At 43.5% G+C, this 25,394-nt stretch overlaps 1 long non-coding RNA gene across 1 annotated transcript in view; it reads right to left on the bottom strand.

The window, feature by feature from the left end:
• The window catches only part of LOC125753394 (uncharacterized), a 54,646-nt gene extending 34,698 nt beyond the window's left edge, over window positions 1–19,948 (bottom strand). Inside the window, exon 1 of the long non-coding RNA XR_007405103.1 lies at window positions 19,548–19,948. This is a non-coding gene — a long non-coding RNA (uncharacterized LOC125753394). The remainder of the gene's footprint in view (window positions 1–19,547) is intronic.
• Window positions 19,949–25,394: the final 5,446 nt, after the last annotated feature.

Raw genomic sequence — 25,394 nt, 5'->3', positions numbered from 1 at the left:
TCTTTAGTTGCAAGGAACAGAAATCCATGCAAACTAGCTCAAGAAAAGGATTTTTTTTTGAGGACACAAAGCATCTCAGAGAAATGCAGAAAAGGGAAGCTAAAACCAAGGCCACTACAAGTCTCATTCACCTCCTGTCCCATTAGTGGCTTCTCAGCTTTTCTGAATACCTCCACTCCCTTCCTGTCCTGTAATCAGCTACCTCTAAGTTGCCCCCTTCCCAAGCTTCATCTAGTCCTTTATTGCCACTCCATATGCAACCCTCCTGCAGTCTTTCTGCTCTAGTGTCTACCATGAACTAAAAACTTCCTTGGTATCACTTAGATTCCCCTGAGTGGCATCTAAGCAGACCAAGTCACCTTTTGTGTTCCAGGCAAACTTATCAGTTAGCTCCTCCTTAGAAGAGGTGCATCTCCCTGCATCCCTGTGCCAATCAGCTATGACTGGGGCAGTGTCAGATGGCCTACTGTCTATGTAGCAGAGACTGCGGGTGGAGGAAGTTTCTCTAAGAAGAGAGTGTTAGTGAGACAGTTATCCCCAAATGTGCCAAATATAGTGGTACCATTAAACAGAGAGACTAATTCTACAAATATTCATGTGAAAATGCTAAATGCACAGCTAAATAAGATGGTTAAGGCTTATAGCTCTACCATTTTGGAGGGGATAGACTCAACAGAACCAGCAGAAGAAACAGAAGTTTCCACTGAGGGAGAAGAGAGTTTTGAGAAGTATATTGGTTTTTTACTGATGCTGTAACAAATTACCAAGAACTTAGTGGCTTAAAACAATGCAAATTTATTCTCATACAGTCCTAGAAGTCAGAAGTCTGAAATGGGTCTTATGGAGCTAAAATTAAACTATTTTCAGAACTGTGTTCCTTTTGAAGGATCTACAAAAAAACTCCATCCCTTGCCTTTTCTAGCTTCTGGAGGCTGCCAGCATTCCTTGGCTCATGACTAGACATTACTCTGGCCTCTTGTTCCATCATTACAGCTCCTTCCCTGAATTGGATTCTTCTGTCTCCTTATAAGGACCTCGTAATTACATTGGGACCACCCAGATAACCCAGGATAATCTCCCCCATCTCAAGATCCTTAATCACCATTCACAAAGTCCCTTTTGCCATGTAAGGTAATATATTTAAGGTTCCAAGGATTAGGACATGGGATATCTTTGGAAGGTCATTATTCTGTCTACCACACGAAGGATATGATGGTCACAGAGAACCAACCCTGCCACTAGTCTGAGGAAAAGCCACTGAGTCTAGATACAGCCTCATCTGTATCCTTCAAAAAACTGGTTTTCACAAAATAGAAGGAATGGAAATTAAATGTGAAGAGATTAGAGGTGTGAAGATGTTAGAGAAAAGGGGGTAGAAATGCTACTCACTCTTCAGAAAAGTCCAGCAATGGAAGATGAAGAGACAACTATTGTCTGAGGGAGAATCAGGCCAAAAGAGGATAAGGAATGACAGAGTCATTGAAATATGAAAGTTGCAAGCAAAGACCCTTCTGAGTCATGGGGACACAGAAACAGACTAAGCCTTCGGGTGTCCAGGCTCAAAGGCACCTCCACAGAAATGCCATGGACGAGCCCCAAGAGGAAGAGAAGTTCAACATGACTCTTATCATATCCACCTGAGATGAGATGTTGACTCAACCTCCTTGACTCTCATGAAAAGGCCCAGAGTTCTGGTTAAGGAACAAGAAAGCAAACAGTCTAGAGATGGTTGGGTTGGAGGCTTGGCAGGATGGTTTCAATGGGGGATCTGGAAAGTGAACAATGCAGGACTGCTAGAGAGAGCAAGGGTAGAAAAGGCAGAGACGTGAAGGAAGGCTGGGGAATAGAGAACTGAAGTGAGCGGGGAGATAGCAGCATATATAAGGTTCCATCAACACTCATTAAGTGGGATCCCTGGGTGGCGCAGTGGTTTGGCGCCTGCCTTTGGCCCAGGGCGCGATCCTGGAGACCCGGGATCGAATCCCACGTCGGGCTGCCGGTGCATGGAGCCTGCTTCTCCCTCTGCCTATGTCTCTGCCTCTCTCTCTCTCTCTCTGTGACTATCATAAATAAATAAATAAATAAATAAAAAAAAAAAAAACACTCATTAAGTGATGGAATGCATGGAGGAATGAACAGTCAATCCATAGTCACAAAGCAGCTAGTCTACTGAGTGTAATGTAGGACATGGGGCTGAAGAGGTGGCTATGATTAGATGAGGGAGGCTGGAGATGAACGGTGTCACATCACTAGTCATGCCACATCCCTAAGACACATATAGTTGCACGGATGAAAGTTACTGGCTTTCTTGGATGATCTATTTGCTTACCAAAGTTTAATGGGCCCCTGGACTCCAGGAAAGAAAGAACTCAAGGTTATTTCATCAGCTTCAATCAAGTTTTCTAACATTATTGAGCCCTATATCTTTCTTTGTTGGGGCAGAGGGTGATTATAAAAGACATCTTGAATGACTAAATTCAAGAAAACCTGAAATACACCATCTCCACTTGCCATGCAAATGTTTATCCAGGCCTGTCAGATGGACGTTGGCAGAAAGCACACTTCTTCCCCAGAGAAAAGAAAGATGTCACTAAAATTATCTTGGACTCCATAGGTGACATTAGTACAGCCAGACTGCAGAGCATCAAGTGCCAATTTACATGTTAGCTTCTGTTGTGCTAAATGAAAGAAATTGTACCCTTGTTGTGTCAATTATGTAGGTGAGAAAACTCCCCCTGCCGTGGGCCTGGCGCTGGGCTGCACGTGGGCCCAGGGGCCACTTATCTGCTTGTGTAGGTGGATTCTTTGCTGCTTGGCTCTAGAGGAAAATGCATCTTACATAAGGTGCTGCTCCATAGATAAGTCTGTTGTTAATATGCCTCAGACTGCCTTTGCCATGGCTATTATCACGGATACATACGACGTACATCTTTTTTATCGGTGTGCATTGTACTTGTGGTAAAAAAATAAATAAATAAAAAAGGAAAAGAGACCACAGGATGTCATTTGTTATTTTTAAAAAAAGAAAAAAATTTTGCTACAGATTCAACCCATACCACATATTATCCCCGATGAATAAAACTGGAACATCAAACATGAATTAATCAAATTTGTGGGTTTTTCAGAATGGACTTCTCCGCAGTGTAGTGTGATTCAGCAGGTACTTGTAGGGCATTATGCCCAAGTTGAATGAACTTGTTAAATGTTACCTGTTTATGATTTTGCCTCTTCATTACTGTTTTAAAATGTGCAGAATAATTTCCTCCCCTCTGCCAAAGAATAATTAATTAAATAAAATAAAATTTGGCAACGCACTCTTTTTTCTTTTTTTTTCTAAGATTGATTATTTATTTGAAAGAGAGAGAACTAGCGTGGCCACGTCCATGCAAGCAAGTGAGGTTGGGGGCAGGAGCAGCACAGAAGGAGAGAAAGAATCCTTAAGCAGACTCCCAGACACATGGGGCTCAATCCCAGGATCCTGGGATCATTACCTGAGCCAAAATCAAGAATTGGCTGTTTAACCTACTGAGCTACCCAGGTGCCCCTAATAATGCACTCTTAACTGAGAGAATGGAGGAAGAGAAATGGGGGCTCAGTGTGAAATCTGGGCCATTTCTTCTTTAACATCCAAGAACTGATCAGTCTAAAGAAACTGAGGCAGCTCAACCTGACATCTGTTCAAATAGAAGCCAACTCTACAGCAGAATGAGCCCCAACTGCATTATTAGGGAACTCCTGACCCTCCTCTGAAGACCCTAACCTGCCTAGCGGGGGGGAGGGAGGTAGGGGTTCAGAGTTGTGGGAAACTGTTTGAGGGTGTTCAGGCAATCACAAGCATAGAAGCTCCAAAAAGTTGGTTCTGAGGACAGGGGTAGAGACTGGAGAGTCAAGCCTCCAAAAGGAATGTGAATCTTCAGTGTAGAATGGCTGAGAATTTTGCTCATCATTTGTGCAAGAGGGTGGGCACTGATGGCTCCAGTTTCAAACATGCACAAGGGCTGCGGGAGGACATGTGGAGGGGACACTCTCAATGCTCCGCCCAGATCCTGTAGGATCTCTTTCACCATTTCTGTGTACCTCTCTCCTGGTTTCACTATGCTTTTGCCCTAATGGGCAGCATTGTACTTTTAGAATTCAGACCCTTCAAACAAACATCAGTCTACAAGTCCTAGACAGGACTGAATGCTAGGAAAGAGTCTTAGGTATTTTCCAGAGCTGGATCCAGACCACCAGAACACTCTCTAGTCTATAACTTGTGTATTCCCAGCAATCTCTAACCACCTCACCTCTTTGGTGATACCATTGCCACTGACTGCCAATCAGTGAACCATATTTATGTTGCCTTCTGCAAAACACTGAACACAAAACGGTTAAATCAGGAACCCCAATATCCCCACCACCAGCCACACACACACACACACACACACACACACACACACACACACACCCTCTTCCTTACCCTCAACTGCCAGCGCCAGGCAGAGGCATATTTAACAGTGTCTCTCACACAGAAAGTGCCATGGTACCTGTGTTTTGTCCCAGACCAAGAGGAAAACTCTACCCAATGTAATTAAAATGTCCCTCCCATCACAGATTGTAGCAGCAAAGAACAGTAAGCAGGGCAAGGTATCCAGCATCCAGACACCAGAAACAGGCTGAGTGCTCATTTAAGGGGAGAGGCTATGAATGAGAGAAAGCACAAAAATGAGAGCATGGGAGTGAGCAAGGCACACACATCCCCTCCACTCACCACTCCTGTCAGGCTGGCAACCATTCATTCCACCGTGTCTAGAAGCAAGAATCCTGCATTCGCTCATTTGAAAATAGGGTAATTGCTTATGAGCCTATCCATAGAAATCTACAAATAAAGTGTCAATATTTACAGATTTGAGTATCTACAAAGAAGTTTTCTGTCAACAATAAAAGTAACTAGGTCCAAAGTGAGTCCAAAATTGTACAAATTATACCAACTGCCTCTTAGTCCTTTGGGTAAGGATAGCAAGTCACCTTGGGGCCCTAGGGGGCCCCTTCTTAGTTAGCAAATTAAGGCTTTATATAATATAATATTTTATATTTGGGAAGAAGATGTTAAGGCCCCATAGGGATATAAGGTATAAAGTGTAAGGGGGCACCTGGGTGGCTCAGTCAGGTAAGCGCCTGCCTTTGGCTCAGGTCCTGATCCCAGGGTCCTGGGATGGAGGTCCACATTGGGCATCCTGCTCTGTGGGGAGCCTGCTTCTCCCTCTCCTTCTGCCACTCCCTTTGCTTGTGCTCTACCTTTATCAAATAAATAAAATCTTTAAAAAAAAAAAAAAAGGTATAAGGTATATAGTGCCTGATGCCCCGAAGGAGAATAACAGGGCTGTATGGTGCAATGAAGGCACGTCCCCGCTAAAGACCACTAGATCTGCAGCGCTCAGAAGGAAGGTGGACCCACCAGGATAGGTAGACACATTAAAGCAAGAGGATTAAATTTTTATTTCAAGATGGTACTCGGGCTCAAACATAAGAATCTTAAAATTAAAAAAAAAAAATCAACATTTCAGTCTAAATAGAGTGAACCGCGAAAGAGGCTTGGCACAAGCTGGAGGAGAAAAGAAAGACTATTTTATTGGCAACCCTTGCGGGGGGGCAGGGCTCTCTACCAGTTCCCTGGAGCGCTTCCCCCCTCCCCCCGGGGGCCCACCGCTTAGAGGTCAACTGCCGAGGATGAGGGCGGCATTCCAGCGGGCCAGCCCGCTCCTCCATTTGCTCTTGTCACAGGCATCAAGTCCTGGATCTAAGAGCTCCCCTAAGTAAGTTTAACACTGATTCAGCCAAGATTCTGCAGGAGTCGCTCGCAAGCACTTGCAGCCCCTCGGCCCCCACTGACTTGCCGCAGGACCAGGAGAGATGCTTCTCCAGGCAGGCGGCAGGCCCAGGCCGGGGCTGCTGAGAACGCGGGGAGAGACTGCCCCCCCCCCCGCCCCGCCGGGCCCCCAGCTCCGCAGCCGGCGCCCGATCCCGCGCCCAGCATCCCTCGGTCTGCATTAGCTCTCCGTAATAATCTCATATATCAAAGCTGGGAGAGACCCCGGCTCTGCCTGTGAGCGACGCTGAATATCATTATCCCAGCCCCCTCGCTCCCTCGGCTTCGTCTGCAAACTCCCGAGCTCCCCGGGGCCCTTCCCGAGGAAAGTGCCCTGCTCCTCGGACATTTGTTATTTTGCGGGTGAGGACTCGAGGCTCCACCGAGACCCAAGCAAATTAAGCGCAGCCGCCAGTTGGCCGCAACCAAGACCTACATTGACACCTCGTGGCCGCTCTGGGAACTACAGCCACTCTGGCGGGTTGCCCTGAAAGTTCCGAAAGCTCCGCAAGGCCCCTGGTCCAGATATTAACATCCAGGAAGAAGCCTGAACGGGAAACAAATAGTCCCTTTCAACACCTCTTTGGTGACAGACAGACCCACACTTCACCTTTAAATATCCTAATTCGGCAAGGAGAGGGAGAAAGTGAAGCCATAACTCCCTCAACCCATCTCAGGAGAAAGCCAGGTCACTGAAAAAGAGAAATTGAGGAATTCAACACATAAGTGGAATCCAACCTTATGTCGCATATCCCTCTGACTTAGGAATCTGCCCTACATATAGTTACACAAATGTGTAAAGATAATGGTTGCAGCAGTGTTGGCATTTTAAAAAAGAAAAGAGAGAACAGAATCTAAAAAGGCCATACACACTGAGGGGGACACTTGACGGGATGAGCACTGGGCGTTATTCTTATGTTGGTAAATTGAACACCAGTAAAAAATTAATTTATTAAAATAAATAAATAAATAATAAAAATAAAAATAAAAAGGCCATACATATATATACATAACAATGTGTATTTAACAACACTCTGAAGTCAGGCATATATATACGCATATGTGTATATGTGTGTATATATTTACAGTATACATGAGATGACTTTTTTGTTATTGTTACACACATAACTTTTTTGTTATTGTTTTGTTATTTGGAGTCTCTTTTCCTCCTGATGGCAGAAAATATAATTATAGTCTGTCCCGGATGAAGTCAGGCATTTTATATTTACACTTAGTCAATGCATAAGTTTTCTTGCCTTACCTTGGCCCTTAGGTTTAGGGGCCTATCTCATCACATTTTAAGGGGGAGGTGTCTGCTCCCCAAGTCTCCAAATGAAAGTTTATCACTGACCTCTCAGTTCCTGAGCCCTCAAACTTTATCTGGAGAGTTCTATAACACCCTCATATGTGATATCTAATCCCCCAGGGGAGGGCACAGAAGGCCTCCTTTTTAAAGCCTGATTTTCTGTTACTTCCTCCCCATCTTCCCTCTATCTCCTCCTCAGTTTGATCTAGTCTGGGGTTAGGAAAAGGAGGGAAAACTGCTAATACATAATCTGATTAATCTTTTCTCTTTTTTAAGAATTTATGTATTTATTCATGAGAGACACAGAGAGAGAGAGGCAGAGGGAGAAGCAGGCTCCATGCAGGGAGCTGGACCTGGGACTCAATCCTGGGTCTTCAGGATTACGCCCTGGGCCGAAGGCAGACGCCAAACCACTGAGCCACCCAGGGATCCCCTGATTAATCTTTTTCTATTTTATATCTGAGATGAGAACTTTTTAGCTTAAAACCCAAGAATTTGGCATAATTCGTCTCTAATTCCACCATGACAGCTTCCTTAAAGCATTGAGTATTTCCCATCTACCTTCCCAAATTGTGAATGGAGGAGGGATCCAGAAAGGGAGTGTGGGGTCAAAGAACTATAACTGGTGATACTTCTCATATCATCCCATCTCAGAGAGGGAGAAGGATCTTGGAAGGAGAAACACCAAAATTAGTAGAACCTCACTGCCTCTTCTAGAAGACTTGAATCAGTGGGGCCCCAGTCACAGAGCCAGATTGCAACACTTAGAAAAACCCCTGGAATGAGCCCCTTCTGTGTTTAGCACCATGCCCCTGAGCCCTAAATAACAAGTGCCTTGAGCTTATCATAAGCTATCTGAGTACCAGAAGCAGCAAAAGTCTTGCTCCTCCCCACTCCCCACCATGGGGAAAGAAAGACCTATTAAACAGTTTGCAGAGAAAGAAGGAATTTGTAGGAAGTCAGGAAGACTCTAGTCACATGTCCCCTATTCTCCTACCCTGGGCCAAGGAAGACAAAAGACACTCATACTCATGACAGATGTTTCCTTTGGTAGGAATGTAATCAGGTGCAACACTGTCTCACAACTTCACTGGTGCTGGATCTCCTTTTCCTGTTCCCAGTGGGTCATAGTGGTGCTTGGGAGGATTGTTTGGGTTTTTTTATTACTTTACCCTCATCACAATCCATGTACTTTTCTAAGCTGGAATTTTATCACAATTATGGAAATTTTTCAGCCATTTACTCCTCTATGTTCTCTTTAGTTTTGTTTTCTCATTCAGGAACGCCTCTTGAATGTGTTTTGGAATCTCTCAACTATCTTCCATGATTCTCAACATCTCATTCATATTTTTCATTTATTCATCTTTTGGTGCTGTCTTATGTAATTTTTTCTATCTTTTGATTGACTCATCTTTCATTAGCTATTCTACTTGGGTTTTTTTAAGATTTTATTTACTTATTCATGAGAGACACAGAGAGAGAGAGGCAGAGACATAGACAGAGAGAGAAGCAGGCTTCATGCAGGGAGCCCGATGTGGGTCTCAATCCCAGAACTCCAGGATCATGCCTTGGGCTGAAGGCAGGTGCTCAACCGCTGAGCCACTGAGGTCTACTTGGTTATTGATTCTATTTGTCAGTCTTTTATTTCCAATAGCATTATTTTTCATAATTACCTGTTGATGTTTAATCATCTCTTGGTCTCATTACAAAGATGCTATTCCCTCCTTACCTCTTCAGTCTGTAACATGATGTTAAACTTAAAAGTAATAGGGAAGGACCATATGGGAAGGAAGGGAAATAGAATGGGGAATATCTCTAAATAAAGATAATAACAAAATCATAATGCCACCCAACATGATATATCCTACATACAATTAAAACCACACTCTTTCCCCAAAAGAGGTAAAGTCCTTGAGTAATGTTTACTTCTCTTTGATATCCCATAACTTAAATTCTATGATGTTAAGTTAACAATTCTTAAATATTAGGATATAAAGTCAATATATCTCATGTTGCATGATAAAGGAAGAAAACAAAGATATTTGCTTTATACACACACCTATAAACATATTCATAACACAGTAAGGAGGAATGCTTGTGACAGACTCCTCATTTCTGTATCTGGTCATGTGGTATTTATAACCATTTTTTTCTGCTACCCATTTCCTTTGCCTGCAATAAGCACCTCAGCTAGTTCTTTACCTGCTGACGTGACTCAAATCCTCATTCTTGAAAGGTCTGGGCCATTAGTGGTCCTGCCTGGATTGGACTGTTGTGGTTTTCCATTGAGCTTAATCACAGCACATTTTAATAGTAGGAGACACCCTAAGGGATCTCCTGTATTATATACACCTTGTTGTCTTCACTGTGGAACAGGAGTCCAATATCCCTTGGTAGTCAAGATTAATCACCTCTGCTAGCACACTAACTCCTTTCTTTGCCTGTTGACTCAGAGACATGAAGACTCTAAAGTAGCCAAATGGTAGTCTTAACTTCCAGTTCAATGGAATTGTGTCTCTTGGTGGAGGCTTTCCTCCTCTGTAGCTAAGACCTCTAGGCCTACAGAGCATAAGGAAGAAAAAGAAGCCAAAAATTTTGCTAGCAGGTAACTAGAGGTAATAATGAGTGGTACCATTCCCATTTCCACCTCTTGATTCTTGGACCCATGAATTTCGGCTTAGGAAAAAGGGTACTACTTTATATCAGACACTGATTCAGAACATAAATTTTCTTGTTAAGACTGATGCCCTAACCCAGCAAAGGTACTGCCATCTGGTTGGTACCATATAATTGAGTGTTCAAAAGATCACTCCATAGTTCCACCAAATCATATGCCTTGGGATGGTGTAGAACATTGTAAGATCAATGAAGTCTACATAAGCATGGGTTCATTGCAGCACTTCTTATGCTGTGAAGTTCCTTAATCAAAAGCAATTCTGGGGGCCTCAAAGTGATTCAGTCAGTTAATCAAGAGCCAACTCTTGAATTCAGTTCAGATCATGATCATGATCTCAGAGAAGTGAGATGGATCCCTAAGTAAGGCTCTACACTCAGCATGGAGTCTGCTTGAGATTCTCTCTCCCTCTCCCTCCTGCTCCTCCCCATGTTCATGATTTCTCTCTCTCTCTCTCTCTCTCTCTCTCTCTCTCTAATAAATAAATAAATTCTTTAAAAGGAGCAGCAGCAGCAGCAACAGCACTGTGTAGAATATTATGACAGTGGATAAGGCATTCTGTAAGTCCATGGGTGGTGGTTTTGGCAGAAGCACTGTATACAGGGAAGGCAAATCCATATCCAGAATAAGTGTCTATTCCAGTAGTTAACCTGCCACCAGGTCACAAGGTAATTAACCCAGGAATAGTGCCATATGGGGGACTCAATGTTGGTCTCTGCTGGAAGACTGAACACTAGCAGTGGCCACAGCAAGGCTGACCTTGGTGAATGGAGATCCATGTTATTGAGTCTATACATAACCTCTATCCTAGCCACCATGGCCACCTCAAACATGGGTTCATTGAATGATGACAGAGGTGACTGGAGAAAGAGGCTGAATAGAATCCACAGAATGCATCATCCCATCAACTTGATTATTAAAATACACCTCTTCTAAAGTCATCCTTTAGAAGAGGTGCATTCAATGGGACACAAATATTTGCCCATTCAGAGGAATCTATCCACACATTTCTTCCCCAAATTTTTTGTCACCAATTTTTCAATCATGTTCTTTCCAAGTCCCTAAACAATCCAGCCAAACCACAGGCCACAGCCCATGAATCAGCATACAACAGCATATCTGTTCACTTCTCCTCGCAAGTAAAGTCAACCACCAGGCATATTGTTCAAAGTTTTGCCCACTGGGAGGGTTTCTCTACACCACTGTCCATCAGGGATGTCCCAAAGAGGAGCTATTGTGCTACAGTAAAGCTGTCCACTTTTGGATAGTGCCTGTATAATTATAAACCAGGCCCAAGTCTTCTCTTCCTCTGTCAATTGATCATAGGAAACTCCCCATGAGACCAAAGGTGCAGGCTGAAAGGGAGAAGTCAATGTAGCAAAAGTGGGGATCCTGGACATTTGTGCTACTTCCTCACATAACTTAGTTGTTCCTTCAGGGCCTGTTTGGGCTCAATCACATATATATTCCACTTCCCTTTGATGATGGAGTGTTGCTATATCCAACTTTATGGTTTGGTATATCAGATAACACCCAGTTCATGATTGGCAACTTGGTCACGTGGTAATTTTTTTGCCCATAGTTAAGCGTTCAGTCTCTACTAAGGCCCAGTAGCAGGCCGAGAGCTGTTTCTCAAAAAGAATGTAGTTATCTACTGAAGATTCCAGAGTTTTACTCCAAAATCCTAAGGGCCTGTGTATGATTTACCTACAGGGGTGTGTCAAAGGCTCCAAATATCATCTCTATCTGCCACTGACAGTTTAAGCCCCATTGGATTTGCTGAAGCATATGGCCTAAGCAGCAGAGCAGTTTGCACGGTGGACTGGACCTATTGCAGAGCTTTCTCTTCTTTGGGCCCCACTCATAACTAACAGCTTTTTAGGCCACTGTAAATGGACTAGAGTAACACACTCAAATGATGAATATGTTGCCTCCAAAGTCCAAAGAGGTCCATTAGGTATTATACCACATTTTTGGTTGTAGGACAGGCCAGATGCAACAGTGTATCCTTCCACCTTGGAAAAGATATCTCAATAGTCCCTACACACTGGACCCCTAGAAATTTTACTGAGATAGAAGGCCCTTGAATTTTAATCAGATTTGTTTCCCACCCTCTAATACACATATATTTTACCAATAAGTCTAAAGTAAATGCTACTTCTTGTTCACTAGATTCAATCAGCATAATGTCAACCATATAATGGACCAACACCGTATCTTACAGAAGAAAAAGGTGACCAAGATCTCTGTAAATTAAATTATAACCCAGGGCTAAAGAGTTGATATACCCCTGAGGTAGGACAGTGAAGGTGTATTTCTGGCTTTCCTAGGCAAAAGCAAACTGCTTTGGTGATCCTGACTAACAGGTATTGAGAAAAAAGCAATGGGAAGATCAAAAGCTAGGTACCAGGGGATGGGTTGTTTTGCTCAAGCAACGAAACCATATCTGGTATAGCATCTGCAACTGGAGTCACCACTGGTTAAGTTTATGATAATCCATAATCCATTGCCATTCTCCAAGATCCATCTGTCTTCCAAATAGGTGAGTGAAATGAGGATATAGTTGGAATCACCATCCCTGCATCTTTTGTCCTTGATGGTAGCACTAACCTCTGCAATCCTTCCAGGTACTTGGTATTGCTTTTGATTTACTGTTTTCCTAAGTAGGAACAGTTCTACTTGGTCTTTCCCATCCTAATAGTCCTCATTCCACCAATTAGGGAACCAGCGTGGGGATTCTACTAGTCGCTAAGTATATCTATTCCAATTATTCATTCTAGAACAGGGAAATAACACAGGATGTGCTGAGGGACCCAATGGGCCCACTATGAGTCAAATCTAAATTAAAACTCCATTAATCACCTGACTTCCATAACACTCTAATCTTTTTTTCTTTCTTTTTTTTTTTTTTTTTTCTTCATAACACTTTATTCTTGACTGGTAAACCACAGTGACATTTTGGGTCTCCTGGAGTTAATGTCAATTCACAGATAGTGTCCAGTAGTCCCCAACACCTCTGATTATTTCCTTTTCCCCAATGGACAGTTGCCTTCCTAAAAGCTGTAAGTCCCTTTGGGGAAGACTGGGATGAAGATTAATAGTGTAAATTTTTAGTTGTGTACCAGGGTCCTTCCTAAAGGGGATGTAGTCCCCTCTCCATTCAAAGGGATCTGGGTTTATAAGCTGGCTCAAGTTTAGGAACTGATTGAGGAGCTCTGACTCCGTTTTTATGGTTCAGGTTAAACTTGTTCCCTTGACTTAGAACTTTTCATATACAGATCATGTAAAATTTTAGTAGGCTTCCTACCTACTTTCACTTCTAGGAATACCATAAGCAACTAGCCAATGCCATAGGTCAGTCTGATTGCTGCACTGACTCTGGTGTCTACTACAGTAACTACACTCACCTTGCCTTTGGCAGTTGAGTGCCACCCCTTTACCCCTGCCACCCCAAGATCCAATTGTTCCCACTGTATTTTGGTTTCCCAGTTCAATGACTGCAGCTCCTCACTATAAGGTCTGATCTACAGAAAAGAGCAATCATAGAGCTCTGCAAGTATATAGGGACTCTTCACAAATTTAGTTCTCACGGGAATAGTAAAATGTATGTTTTCTGTACCTCCCAGAGTGGGCAAATCTTAAATGATAAATCCATTCTAATATTCTAATCTCCCTAAGTCTTTGAATCCTTTCTTCTACTTTAAACCAAGGCATGTCAATCATTTCTAATTTGTTCACTGTGAGCCACCTTTTGGTCCATGGTTATGTTAACCAGACAAACTGTTAGAGTCCTTCCGAACTCCTTGAGCTGCAGTATAAATGCAGAATCTGTTTAGTGAATCTATATCAATAATTTCAACATGATCCAAATGAACATCCTCTCCACTATTACCTCACATCCTCAATATCTATTCCTACACATGTTCCCCAGATTTCTGTCCGCACAAATCAGAAAACTCAAATAGTCTTTTGGAATGTAGTACAGCTCCTTAGGGGTCACATCTGATACCTCACCTTTAAGGACTGTTGGGATTTGAGTCTAGAAGCAAAGATAGCAAGTGGATGTGAGGCCTGAGGAAACTCACCATCGTCTTGAATGGTTACTGCCTCAGGGGTGTCCTTATAGCTTCTTCAGCCAATGCAGAGTTAATTCTCTCAGTAGGGAATCACTACCACTAGGGGTAGGAAGTCAGTTTCTACTGTGGGTAAGGAGGCCTCTTCCATGTGCAAAAAAAAATTCATCAAAATTAAGGGGCTCAAGGCTCTCAGCTTCATCAGGGACTTCCTACACACCTCCAATTGAACTTATAGAATCCCGTTCTTCCCCAATCTATGCCCTAACTCTAATACCCTGCAAGGCTGGATGTTTAATACACATTATATAATTCAGCCAATTGCAGGGTAAGAGTCTGCATTTGATTTTCAGCAATTTCAACTCTTCACCTATAGTAGATAAGAGTCTCCTTCAGGGCACACATAGACACTTTCAGTTGATTCATGTGGCATTTGAACTGGGAATTCAAATCCCCGAGCTCATCCTTTTTTTGACACTTTGTCCAGAAGCATTAGAAGCAACCAGCCAACTTCATTTGTGATTTTTCAAAAAATGTTAGAAAATATTAAATACACAGTTACCCAACTCCTTGCTTATTGGTGGTTAATTAAGAATATCCAATAATGATATTTTGTACATCTTTATTGCCAAATTATACCATAGATTATCAATGTCCTCTTTACTAGAGGAAATAGAGTCATTAGCATGTTTAAATCTAATTAGAGGGGGGATCCCTGGGTGGCGCACCGGTTTAGCGCCTGCCTTTGGCCCAGGGCGCGATCCTGGAGACCCGGGATTGAATCCCACGTCGGGCTCCCGGTGCATGGAGCCTGCTTCTCCCTCTGCCTGTGTCTCTGCCCCTCTCTCTCTCTCTCTCTCTGTGTGTGTGTGTGACTATCATAAATAAATAAAAATTTTTAAAAAATACATTAAATCTAATTAGAGGAGATCCCTGGGTGGCTCAGCGGTTTAGCGCCTGCCATTGGCTCAGGGCATGATCCTGGAGTCCTGGGATCAAGTCCCGCATCAGGCTTCCTACATGGAGCCTGCTTCTCCCTCTGCCTCTCTCTCTCTTTCTCTCTCTCTCTCTCTCTCTCTCTCTCTCTGTGTATCTCATGAATAAATAAATAAATAAAATCTTTTAAAAAATAAAATAAAATAAATCTAATTAGATTAGAGAATCAATTCCAGAAACCCCTGAACCAATTCAGAAAATTCATCCCTAAAATTCTGTTCTTCTAGAACCACTCTCAATAACCAAAATCTATATTAGTCTGGGAGTTAGAGATGGATAGATAGATAATAAGGAATTGGCTCATGTGATTATGAAGGCTAAGAAGTCCCAGGATCTGTACTTGGCAAACTAGAGACCCAGGAGAGCAATGATGTAAATTCTAGTCTGAGCCTGAAGGCAGGAGGAGACTAATATTCCAGCTTGAAAACAGTCAAGCATAGAGAGACTTCTTTCTCATCCAGCCTTCTTACTCTATTCAGGACTTCAGTAGATTGGATAAGGCTCACCAACACTGGAGAGGGCAATCTGCTTTACTCACTCTACCTATTCAAATGTTTTTTTTTTTTTTCCTATTCAAATGTTAATCTCATCCAGAAAAATCCTCACACACACACCCAGAATAATGTTTATCCAAATATCTGGGCATTCTCATGTTCCAGTCAAGTTGACACATAAAAGTAACCATTAAAAACTGGAAGAATTAAATTAATTGCCTACATCATGGAATTACAGTCTGAGAATTTCAACAGAAAAGCTTATAAAGAGCCATGAAAGTGTCCATAGGAGAAGGAAATCAGCTTTAAATCTCAGCCAGTCCCAGGGAACCCAAATCCAGCTTTCAACTGTTCCAATCAGGTAAGTCCCTTCCTGAGCCCCCTTTCCATTCTATCCTTGAAATCCAATCTCAGATGGGTCCACCATGGCAGCAGGTGAAGGAGGAGGAGGTAAAAGAGAGATGGAAACAGACCCTGCACTTCCCTGAAGTAAGGAAGCCAACCAACTTATTAAAGACAAAAGAAGTTTTCTCTCTCATAAGAGTTTAATGTTTTTATTACTATCTGGGAATAGGCAATTTTAATTACGAATTGAATTAAAGTGACTGAGTTAAAATAACTACAGAGTTTTCTATCACCTAAGAGTGACCCAAAAAGTCATCACTGACAAGGAAAAAACTGCCCCCACCAAGTAATTTTTAAGAGAGGGTGGGAGACCCCCCATGAGTCAGTAAATTTTCAAAGTATCCATTATTTCCATCTCTGTGTTATTAATTTTTCTGTTTGCTCAGTCTGAAATATGCCTCATAACGCATTTCATGTCTTTTGTCATTGTTTTTTTATAGCTCATTCTGCATGGTAGTGTTTTCCACAAACAAGTCCTTCTGTGGTAGATACTTTTGCCTTAGCCCATTCTTCCTAGTTTACACACTTAGGACTAGGTGTTAGAGATTTTTCTTTTAATTTTTTTTATTTATTTATGATAGTCACGCAGAGAGAGAGAGAGAGAGAGGCAGAGACATAGGCAGAGGGAGAAGCAGGCTCCATGCACCGGGAGCCCGACGTGGGATTCAATCCCGGGTCTCCAGGATCGCGCCCTGGGCCAAAGGCAGGCGCTAAACCGCTGTGCCACCCAGGGATCCCCAGTGTTAGAGATTTTCAAGTGTTTGCTCTAAGCCAACAAAATTCCCGATGCTGTACCCCTGTACAGGACCAGTCCAGACAAAGATGTCCCCTTTTCTTCCTGCACCATGGGCAAGCAGCACATTTCTGAGTGTTTTCAGTCCTGGGTCACTAAATAGACAAGCCCCAACCCCAGCTTCATGCAATGAACATGGGTCCACTCTCCTGCCAAACTTGGGGTACACTCATTTCCATTCCCACATGAGCTTTGAAGTCCAACCTATATATACCCAATTCCTTCTACCCTTGGGCTCTATTTCATCAGCTTACTCTTAACACTATTGACCATAAAGATTGTGTGTGTGTGTGTGTGTGTGTGTGTGTGTGTGTGTGTGTGATATCTATCGTTCCTCTGTGTTTGGAGAAGTTTACAAAAAGGGTTTGATGTGTGCTCACTCCATCATCTTGATCAGATGTCTTCCAGTCATGCCTCAGACACTACTGAGCTAGATGAGCAGGATATATGCCTCAGTCCCAAGTCACCCCAGTTTTGCAATAGAATGAACAAGTCTATTTTCCCTCAGTGATGGGAAGAATTTGCTTGCTTATTACTAGCTTTGTAAGAGAAATCCCTCCCTCTCTTGTCCTGTCTGCCCAGAAAAGTAGACACCACTCCATGAGAGCTGATGTAAGACAGATTATTCCACATTCTAGACAGCCACAGTGTCAGGAGCTTCCCCAAGCCCTCCCTCTCACAATAAGAACTTCAGAGATGACTCAGAGTTTTCAGATAAAATCTCAGGTGCAGATGCTGATATCACATAGTCAGCCTCCTACTCAAACAGGCTCAGAAGGCTCCAGGCCTCCAATGTGCTGCTCTCACCAGAATCCTATTCTTTCCTGGGACTGCATCATCAGCCCAGCCTGGCTGATCAGCCCAAGCCTTAAAGCTCCAACAACCAGTTAGGGTAAGAAAAACAAGAAGAGGGACCTAAGCACTCCCACTGGGGCTGGTGGAGAGTCTAGACCCAGAGAGGCAACATGGATGGCTCAGGAACTACATTTGTTTAGCATAGAAGCAGCCCCTATAGCCACACCCCTCAGACCTCTACAGCCATACATCACCTTCCCTGAGAGCTGAGCAAGTGGTCAATCAGCAAGAAGTTCAGCTGACTAGAATCACTGCATACCAACTGTACACCAGACACCACTAAAAACTTTACATACATTTTCTCATTTATTCATCTACCCATTCTCATGTGGGAAATAATGTCAGTTCCATTTTTCAGATGAGTAATTGAAGCTCAAAGAGGTTAAGTAATTTGCCAAAGATCACACAGCTGTTAAGTGACAGAGTCATAATTCAAACCCGGGGAGTCTAAAGCCAAAAGAAGCACTATTGGTCCCTCCGTTCTCACTGCCTCTGGCAATGGGGTTCTCCAGGATGTTGAATTGGTTCACCCTACAGCAGCTCCCACAGAGAGGTATCCACCTTTCTGGGAGGGACAAGAAGAGCATGAACCTCAGTCTAGAATGAGGAGTGAAGGAAGGCTATACCATGAAAGAAAAGAGCAATCCCCCAACCACACAGATCTCAGCAAGAGGACCCTCAAGGATCCCATTTGGACCTACTGTCTGATGGTGTCCCAGGGTTTGCCTGCAATCAAAGCTCCCAGGTGTCTCTTACAGGAGGGTACCCCAACAGTCTCGTAGAGCCCCACCCTGGAAAGGCAGTCCAGATGCCTCCCGCTCTGCCTTGAGGAAGAATATGGGCATTTGTGTCATTTAGGGATTGGAATTAGGCAGATGCCAAGTAACCCCAGTAGTGCACTTCCATGACCCAGCTTCTCCTTATCGTTGCCTGGTTGCAGGTCTCGAGCTCCTCTGACCTGCACTGCTGGCATATGCACAGCTCGCACTGTGCCAGGCAGCCTTTGACTGCTGGGGCCTCCAGGCCTTTTGCATTCAGGCCAACCCCAGAAAGGGAGGTGATGAGGGGTGTGGCTGTATGGGCTGCTTCTATGCCAAGCAAATGTAGTTCCTCAGCCATCCATGTTTCAGAGAGTCAGCCACTCTCTGAAAATCTTTTCTAGGTAGTAGCCTTTACCAGCAACAGTCAGTCCCCACTCGGAATGGCTCCCTGATTGGTTCTAGGCTTCTCCAGAAAGCAAGGCTCCCAAGTATCCATCCGTGGAGGATTCCCAACCAACCGGTATGGGGCCCCACCCTGACCAAACAGCCCACTGGCCTTCAGCTCCACCTCCCAGGAAATATGCACTTTTGAAGGTAGGTGTAGGTGAAGGCCTGGAACTAGGCAGCTGCTAGGTAGGTAGTCCCTGACAGCTTTTCCTGTAAGCAGACCTGACTTGACATTGTTTTGTTCCAGGGCCCTGGCTCCCCCACACTGTCCCTACATACACAGTCCCAGTTCACACCCCACACCTTGTTAGCGGGCCTGGGGCTGCCGGGGACAACCCCAGGCCCCATGGGACTCTGGCAGGATGCCACCAACTGAATAGAGAGCCCACATCCCAAAGATATTTCTGACATTGCATTTAAAGCTGGGGACTGCCAGTCCCTGCTTGGCCCAGCTGCCTCAGGGTGTCCCGGCCTCCTCCCCCAGGCAAGGCTCCCAGGTGTCTCTTGCTGGAGGTTACTCTCACCCTCCCACGCAGCCCCACCCCGGCAAGGCAGCCCATACAGCTCCAGCTCTGCCTCTGGGGTAGCATGCACATTTGTGTAGGTGAGAGCTTGGAGCCTTGTACCCCCCATAGCAACCCTGTCAGGGCCTCTCCAGGCACTTGCCCTGTTCCAGGCTCCCCTGACCTGCACGGCTCATGCATGCCCAGCACACACTCTGTCAGCCTTTCCAGGGCACCTCAGGCCCTCCAGGCCTGTGGCTTCAGGCCGGTCCCAATCCTCCTGCACAGCTTCCTGGATGAAGGGAGCCCAACCCTCCAAAATTTCTCTGAGGCGGCTTCTAAAAGGGGTGACATCAGTCCCCACTGGCTGCCTGCTAGAGTCCCCGGCTTACCCATCATCGAGGCTCCCAGGTGTCTCTTGGGGAATGGTACCCGGCAGCCCACCAAGCCTCGTCCTGGCCAGGCAGTCCAGATTCCTCCAGCTTCTCTTTCAAGAGAAACATGTGCATTTCTGTAGCTACGGCTTGGAACCAGGCAGATGTCGGGTAACCCCTGTGGCTCCCCCCGGAACCTAGCCGCTTCTTACAGCTGCTGAGTTTCCAGGGCGGGCTCCGCAGGCCTGTGCGGCTCCCGCATGCGCAGTACACACCCCATCAACCCACCCAGTGCATCCCGGGCCCTTCAGGCCTGTGGAGCCCAGGCAGGTCCCAAACCACCTGCACAGCCTCCTTCGTGGAGGGATGCCACCCCCCAATATCTTTCAGAGGCAGCAGCCTTAAACTTGCAATAGTCAGACCCCATTTGGACAGCCTGATGAGGCTCAGGGGTTTGCCCACATTCAAGGCTTCCAGGTATCTCTTGTTGGAGGGCGCCCCAAGTGTCCAGCACAGCCCCACCCCAGCAAGATGGTCCAGATGCCTCCGGCTCTGCCTTCAGGGGTATATGCACATTTATGTAGATTAAGGCTTGGAATGAGTACCTGCTCCTGTGACCCAGCCTCTCCCTGCAGCTGCCCTGTGCCAGGTGATTGGTTCCCCTGACCTGCAGGGCCTCACATCCTCATTCCCACCCATCTGCCTTGGGTAGGCTGGGCACTCCAGGCCTGTCCTACATTAGGACAAAAATGCATCTCTAAACAGGAGCTGGCTCAGCTCAGTGTTCTGAATCCTAGCCACCTTCTGAATAAGTGCAGTGTTTTGTTCTCATTTTCTTGTGTTGTTGTTTGTTTGTTTGTTTGTTTTCTGAATACCAGATTACAACTTCTCCCCCTAACCTGCCCCTGGAGATCCCTCTTCAAATAGTCTGAGGACCGTATATGTGTCCTTTTTGACATTCCCCAAGTGACTCTGGCATACTGGGATCTGCTAACACCAGCCACTCCTGACTTGCTGTCCTTGAAACTTTCCTGCTGTACCCACTCTTTTGGAAGAAGTAGGGTGCCTCTTCCACTCCTTCCAGTTCCCTTAAAAGCTTTGGCCAGTGGAACCCTCAGCCCCTGCATTTGACACAGCCCTCCTGCCAAACTCAATGGCCTCTTCTCTCAACAGTATGGGATGCTGATTGTCATCCACCCCTTGCAGTTCAGCAAGCTCAAACTGACCTCAAGTTCTCTACCCACACCTCCCGACCTCCCTCCATACAGCCCCTCCCTCCTCAGCTTGCTCTGCAGGGATGGGTCCTGTGCCCTCCCACTGCTGCTCCCACTGCCTTCTGGACACGTGTCATCCCAAACCTCAAATATTCCAAAACAACCTTGTTATCCTTGCCCCAAGCACAAGCTACTCCCCCTTCCCAGTCTGTCATTCTCCTAGTCTCTTAGCCCTGGACTCAGGAATCATTCCTACTTCCTCTGCCTCCTTCATCAGCTATGCACATTGACTATAAACAGGGTCAACTGCGTAATGTTTGGGGCCCCTTGTGCATGAAGCAGAAAAATGTCATTAAAGGCACATAAAAAGCTTTTTCCTTTCTTCTGTGATCTTTTTCTACGCTTGTCATGGAGGTTTTTATTTGTTGTTTAATGTGTTCTAAGTAAAAAAGAAAAAATTAAAATTTTTAATTAGTACAAATTTTACTTCTCATTTTTGCAAAACAAATATCAGAGCATTTGGATGTTGCACTGTCACCAAAATTACATAATTCCTATTTCCTGCCTTGTCCCCAGAGGGTGCCACAAGCTGGCCAGAAGAGGCAAACACAAGCCAAACACAGGAAGTTTGGAAGGCCAGGATCCATTAAACCTTAACTCCTAAGCATCAATTTTATGGGTCTTCTTAAAACCTGAGTATAATCAAAGACACTTCAATTGAATTTTGATATTTTTATGTGGCTTTGTCTAACTCGGGGTTACCACTTACACGGTTAATCCACTTATGTTCCCTTGAAACATAAAAATTCCTTCTGACTGAGGTATTCATGTTTACTAGTTTCTGTTTTCTTCATCTACGCGAAGAAGACAGTAATCCAACAAAATACACTTTTTTTTAACCTTCTCGTAGTCTACATGATTTAGATGCACTCTGCATATCATCTTAGACCAATGACTTCAGATTTACTATATGTCAACTGACCTCAGCCCATTCTCTTATATCTGATGTTCAAGTTGTCTCAACTTTGCCAGTGGGCGCCCCTTTTAGATTGCCTTTAAGTCCTTTTGATTCCATTAATCTATTTAAACTCTCCTACTTCCTGGTCTTGTTAGTTGTTCAGCTTCATCTTGAACTTTCAGAGTACAGAATCAAAGTACAAAATCTGCCATTTCTCCCAAAGTGTTTTCTGTGGGAAAAGAGAACTGTAGACCAGAATGTGCATGCCGAGATGCACCATCTGGTGACACATCTCCCTGGCCACTTCAACAAAGAAACAAAAGGTATATATTTTTAGTTTACTATTTTTGTTCTTTTTTTTAAGATTTTTTAAAATTTATTTATTCATAAGACACACAGAGAGAAAGGCTCTAAAATAGCCTAAATAGTAGCTCTAAAACATAATGCAAACTAGTAGCAATGCAAACTAATAAAGTTCAATTTTTCTAATGCTTACTTTTTGTTTGTTTTTAGGCTGCATTCCACTAAAGATTTGCCAAAAAAAAGAAAGAAAGAAAGAAAGAAAGAAAAGAAAGAAAGAAAAGAAAAGAAAGAAAAAGAAAAAGAAAAAAAAGTCTTCGCTCTAGAGTCATTTATAATCTCTCACTCTTGTCTTGTCTCACTCTTGTGAATCCTTGTCTGGCATTGAGTTTTGGTTCACCTGCTTTCCTTCATTTTCAATCTGAGAGCCCTAGCATCAGAACAGCCAAGAGACCAAACCTCTTAGGAGGTAGAGACTAGGAGACACTAGGAGAAAGAAGGTCTTCTCCTCAAGATGATGGAGAGAACCCCAACAGTATAGTGGCCAAAATTCTGCATGACGGTTGCATTTCACCATTATCTGTCCACCTACAATGGTTTAACCTATAGGTACAATAATCAGGATTGGTACACATGATTTCTGGCTGAAAGAACCAATTCTGCCTCTTGTTAACGAACCTATCCAATCTATATTACTGTCACACATTTGGTTGGTTTTTCTTTTCTTTTCTTTTTTTGTAAAGTCTTGTTCTAATCTTCTAAGCTTTTTCATTTATCTTGTTCCTTCTATGAACTATAAACTCTCCCTTCTTTTATAATGTTCAACATTCCCTTACCGGCCTAATATACTGTGTTACATGTTATTTCCTCAAGGTTTCAGTGAAGAATCAAAATCAATTAGCAGTATCTTAAGTCCAGATTTAGTCAAAGCTTTTAATTTTCTCACAAGGGGATCAAATTCTTTTTTTTTTTTTTATTCATGAGAGACGCAGAGAGAGAGAGAGAGAGAGAGAGGCAGAGACACAGGCAGAGGGAGAAGCAGGCTCCATGCAGGGAGCTTGATGTGGCTCTCGATTCCGGGTCTCCAGGATCATGCCCTGGACCAAAGGCAGTGCTAAACCACTGAGCCACCCGGGCTGCCTGGGGATCAAATTCTTTACGATTATCCAAGAACATTACCTCTAAATGCAGTACCTTAAGATTTTACTAGAAATCCCTTTGACTTAGGGGTCAAAATTCAGGTTTGGCTTCATATACATTATACTGTCCTTATTTTAATTATTGATCAACAGAGACTAGAACTCCAAATTCTCTGAAGTCTTTGGAAAACACAGTTACCAATTACCTTCATTCTATATAAAACTCAAACTTGCCAAAGCCAAATAAGAAGGTCATAAAATGCAACATAGATATACTTCAATAAGTTTAAATTTAAAATACATAACCAGGGATGCCTGGGTGGCACAGTTAAGTGGCTGACTCTTGGTTTAGGCTCAGGTCATGATCTCAGAGTTGGGAGATCTAGCCCTGTGCTTTGCTTTGAGCCTAGCGTGGAGTCCACTTAGGACTCTCTCTCCTTCTGCACCCCCCCACCTCTCTCTCTCTCTCTCTCTCTCTCTCAAATAAATAAATAAATCTTTTTTAAAAATAAAAATAAAATAAAATAAAATAAAAATAAAAATATATTACCAGATATATCAAATTATATCACAATCTTTTCATGACTGAAAAAATGTTATCAGATTATTTCACTTCTAACCATTCTCAGAAATTTCAAGTAGAAAATTTTACAAATTCATAAAATTTCCAGATTATTTTCTCATAGAACTGGTTCATAAAAGCTATCAGTGTTTAAAAATCATAGTACACTGCCTCATAGGACACAACTAGTTAATGTAACAGGAGATATCCAAATTCTGCCCCAGAATCAAATATATCATGCTCTAAATTCCTGACTTTGCATTCTGTTGTAGCTGCATTTATGACTTCAAGTAAGTCACAAAACCGCATTCTTTGAATTTAAGGTAAAAATATGCATTATCTGGTTTCAATTTTCAATATTGTTAATACCTTTTTAAAGTCTTAAATGGTATCTAATTCAGGCACCTGGGCAGCCCAGTCAGTTAAGTGTCTGCCTTCCAATCAGGTCACCATCTCAGCGGCCTGGGATTGAGCCCACATGGGGCTCCCTCCTCCGTGAGGAGTCTGCTTCTCCTACCCCTGCTCTTGTTCTTTCTCTCTCTCTCTCTTGCTCTCTCTCTCTCTCCCCTTCTTTTACTTTTATTTTTTTTCTCTCCCCCCTTCAAATAAATAAAAATCTTTTTAAAAAATGGTACCTAATCAAAAACTCTGATTTTGTAATAAATGTTTTTGGAGGATGTGATTTTTTTTTTAAATGAGTCATTAGCCAAAGGAAAGAGTGGGCTCCACCTCTGGCATACACCCTGCTAACACACATCTCTAGCACCTGCATGTTCAGAACCACACCTCAGGACCAAGCTCCTACCTATCAGTTCTTCAACTTGTGCCTTATCTTTGCCAACCCCAGATTAAACTTCTCCTTCAGAGTTTAAAACTTTGTTAGAAAAAAAGAATAAAAGGAAGAAAGAGAGGGAGGGAGAAAAGGAAGGAAGGAAAGAAGGAAGAAATAAGGGGGAAAGATGAGGGAAAGGAAGGAAGGAGACAAATCCTTTTTCCTGACAGTTTTCTCTCCTGAACTGAAATGGAACTGCTTACAGTTACATGTATTTAAATTACAGCATCTGCTGTAATCTGCTGCCATCTGCTAACTTAAAACTCTTCATTTAAAATACAGTAATTCTTCACCCCATTGGCAATCCTCCATAATCTAGGCTTAATCTGAGGAGAGGGAGCTATTCCATTTTGATCTATTCCCAATAGCAAGACTCAAACGTGAAAGGAGAGAATGGAGAGTTAACTTCGTGACATGAGCTTCACCTGTGAAGGCCCTTTAGCCTTGATACTGTCGGTGTGATGACATCAGAAGGCCCTAGTTCTGGGGTATGATTTCCTAAGGCTAGAAACCTAAGATGTCATCTGTAGGCTTAATCTTATACCAAGGCACTTTGGTAGAGATATGCTGGCATCTCCAGGAAATGAGGAGGCATGGGGGCCACTTCATAGACGAGTGGCTTAAAGTACAGGAGCAAAATGTAGAAGTTACTGAGGTTTGTACAGACACTCTTTTTTTTTAACAGCCAGGACTTTTTAAGTAGTTTTTTTTTTTTTAAGATTTTATTTATTTATTTGTTTATTCATGAGAGAGAGAGAGAGAGAGAAAGAGGCAGAGACACAGGCAGAGGGAGAAGCAGGCTCCATGCAGGGAGCCAGGATCACACCCCAGGCTGAAGGCGGCGCTAAACCGCTGAGCCA

This window comes from Canis lupus, chromosome 23 (genome assembly GCF_003254725.2).
Source record: "Canis lupus dingo isolate Sandy chromosome 23, ASM325472v2, whole genome shotgun sequence".
NCBI classification, from domain to species: Eukaryota; Metazoa; Chordata; class Mammalia; order Carnivora; family Canidae; genus Canis; species Canis lupus.
This window is presented reverse-complemented; position numbering and strand designations above follow the sequence as displayed.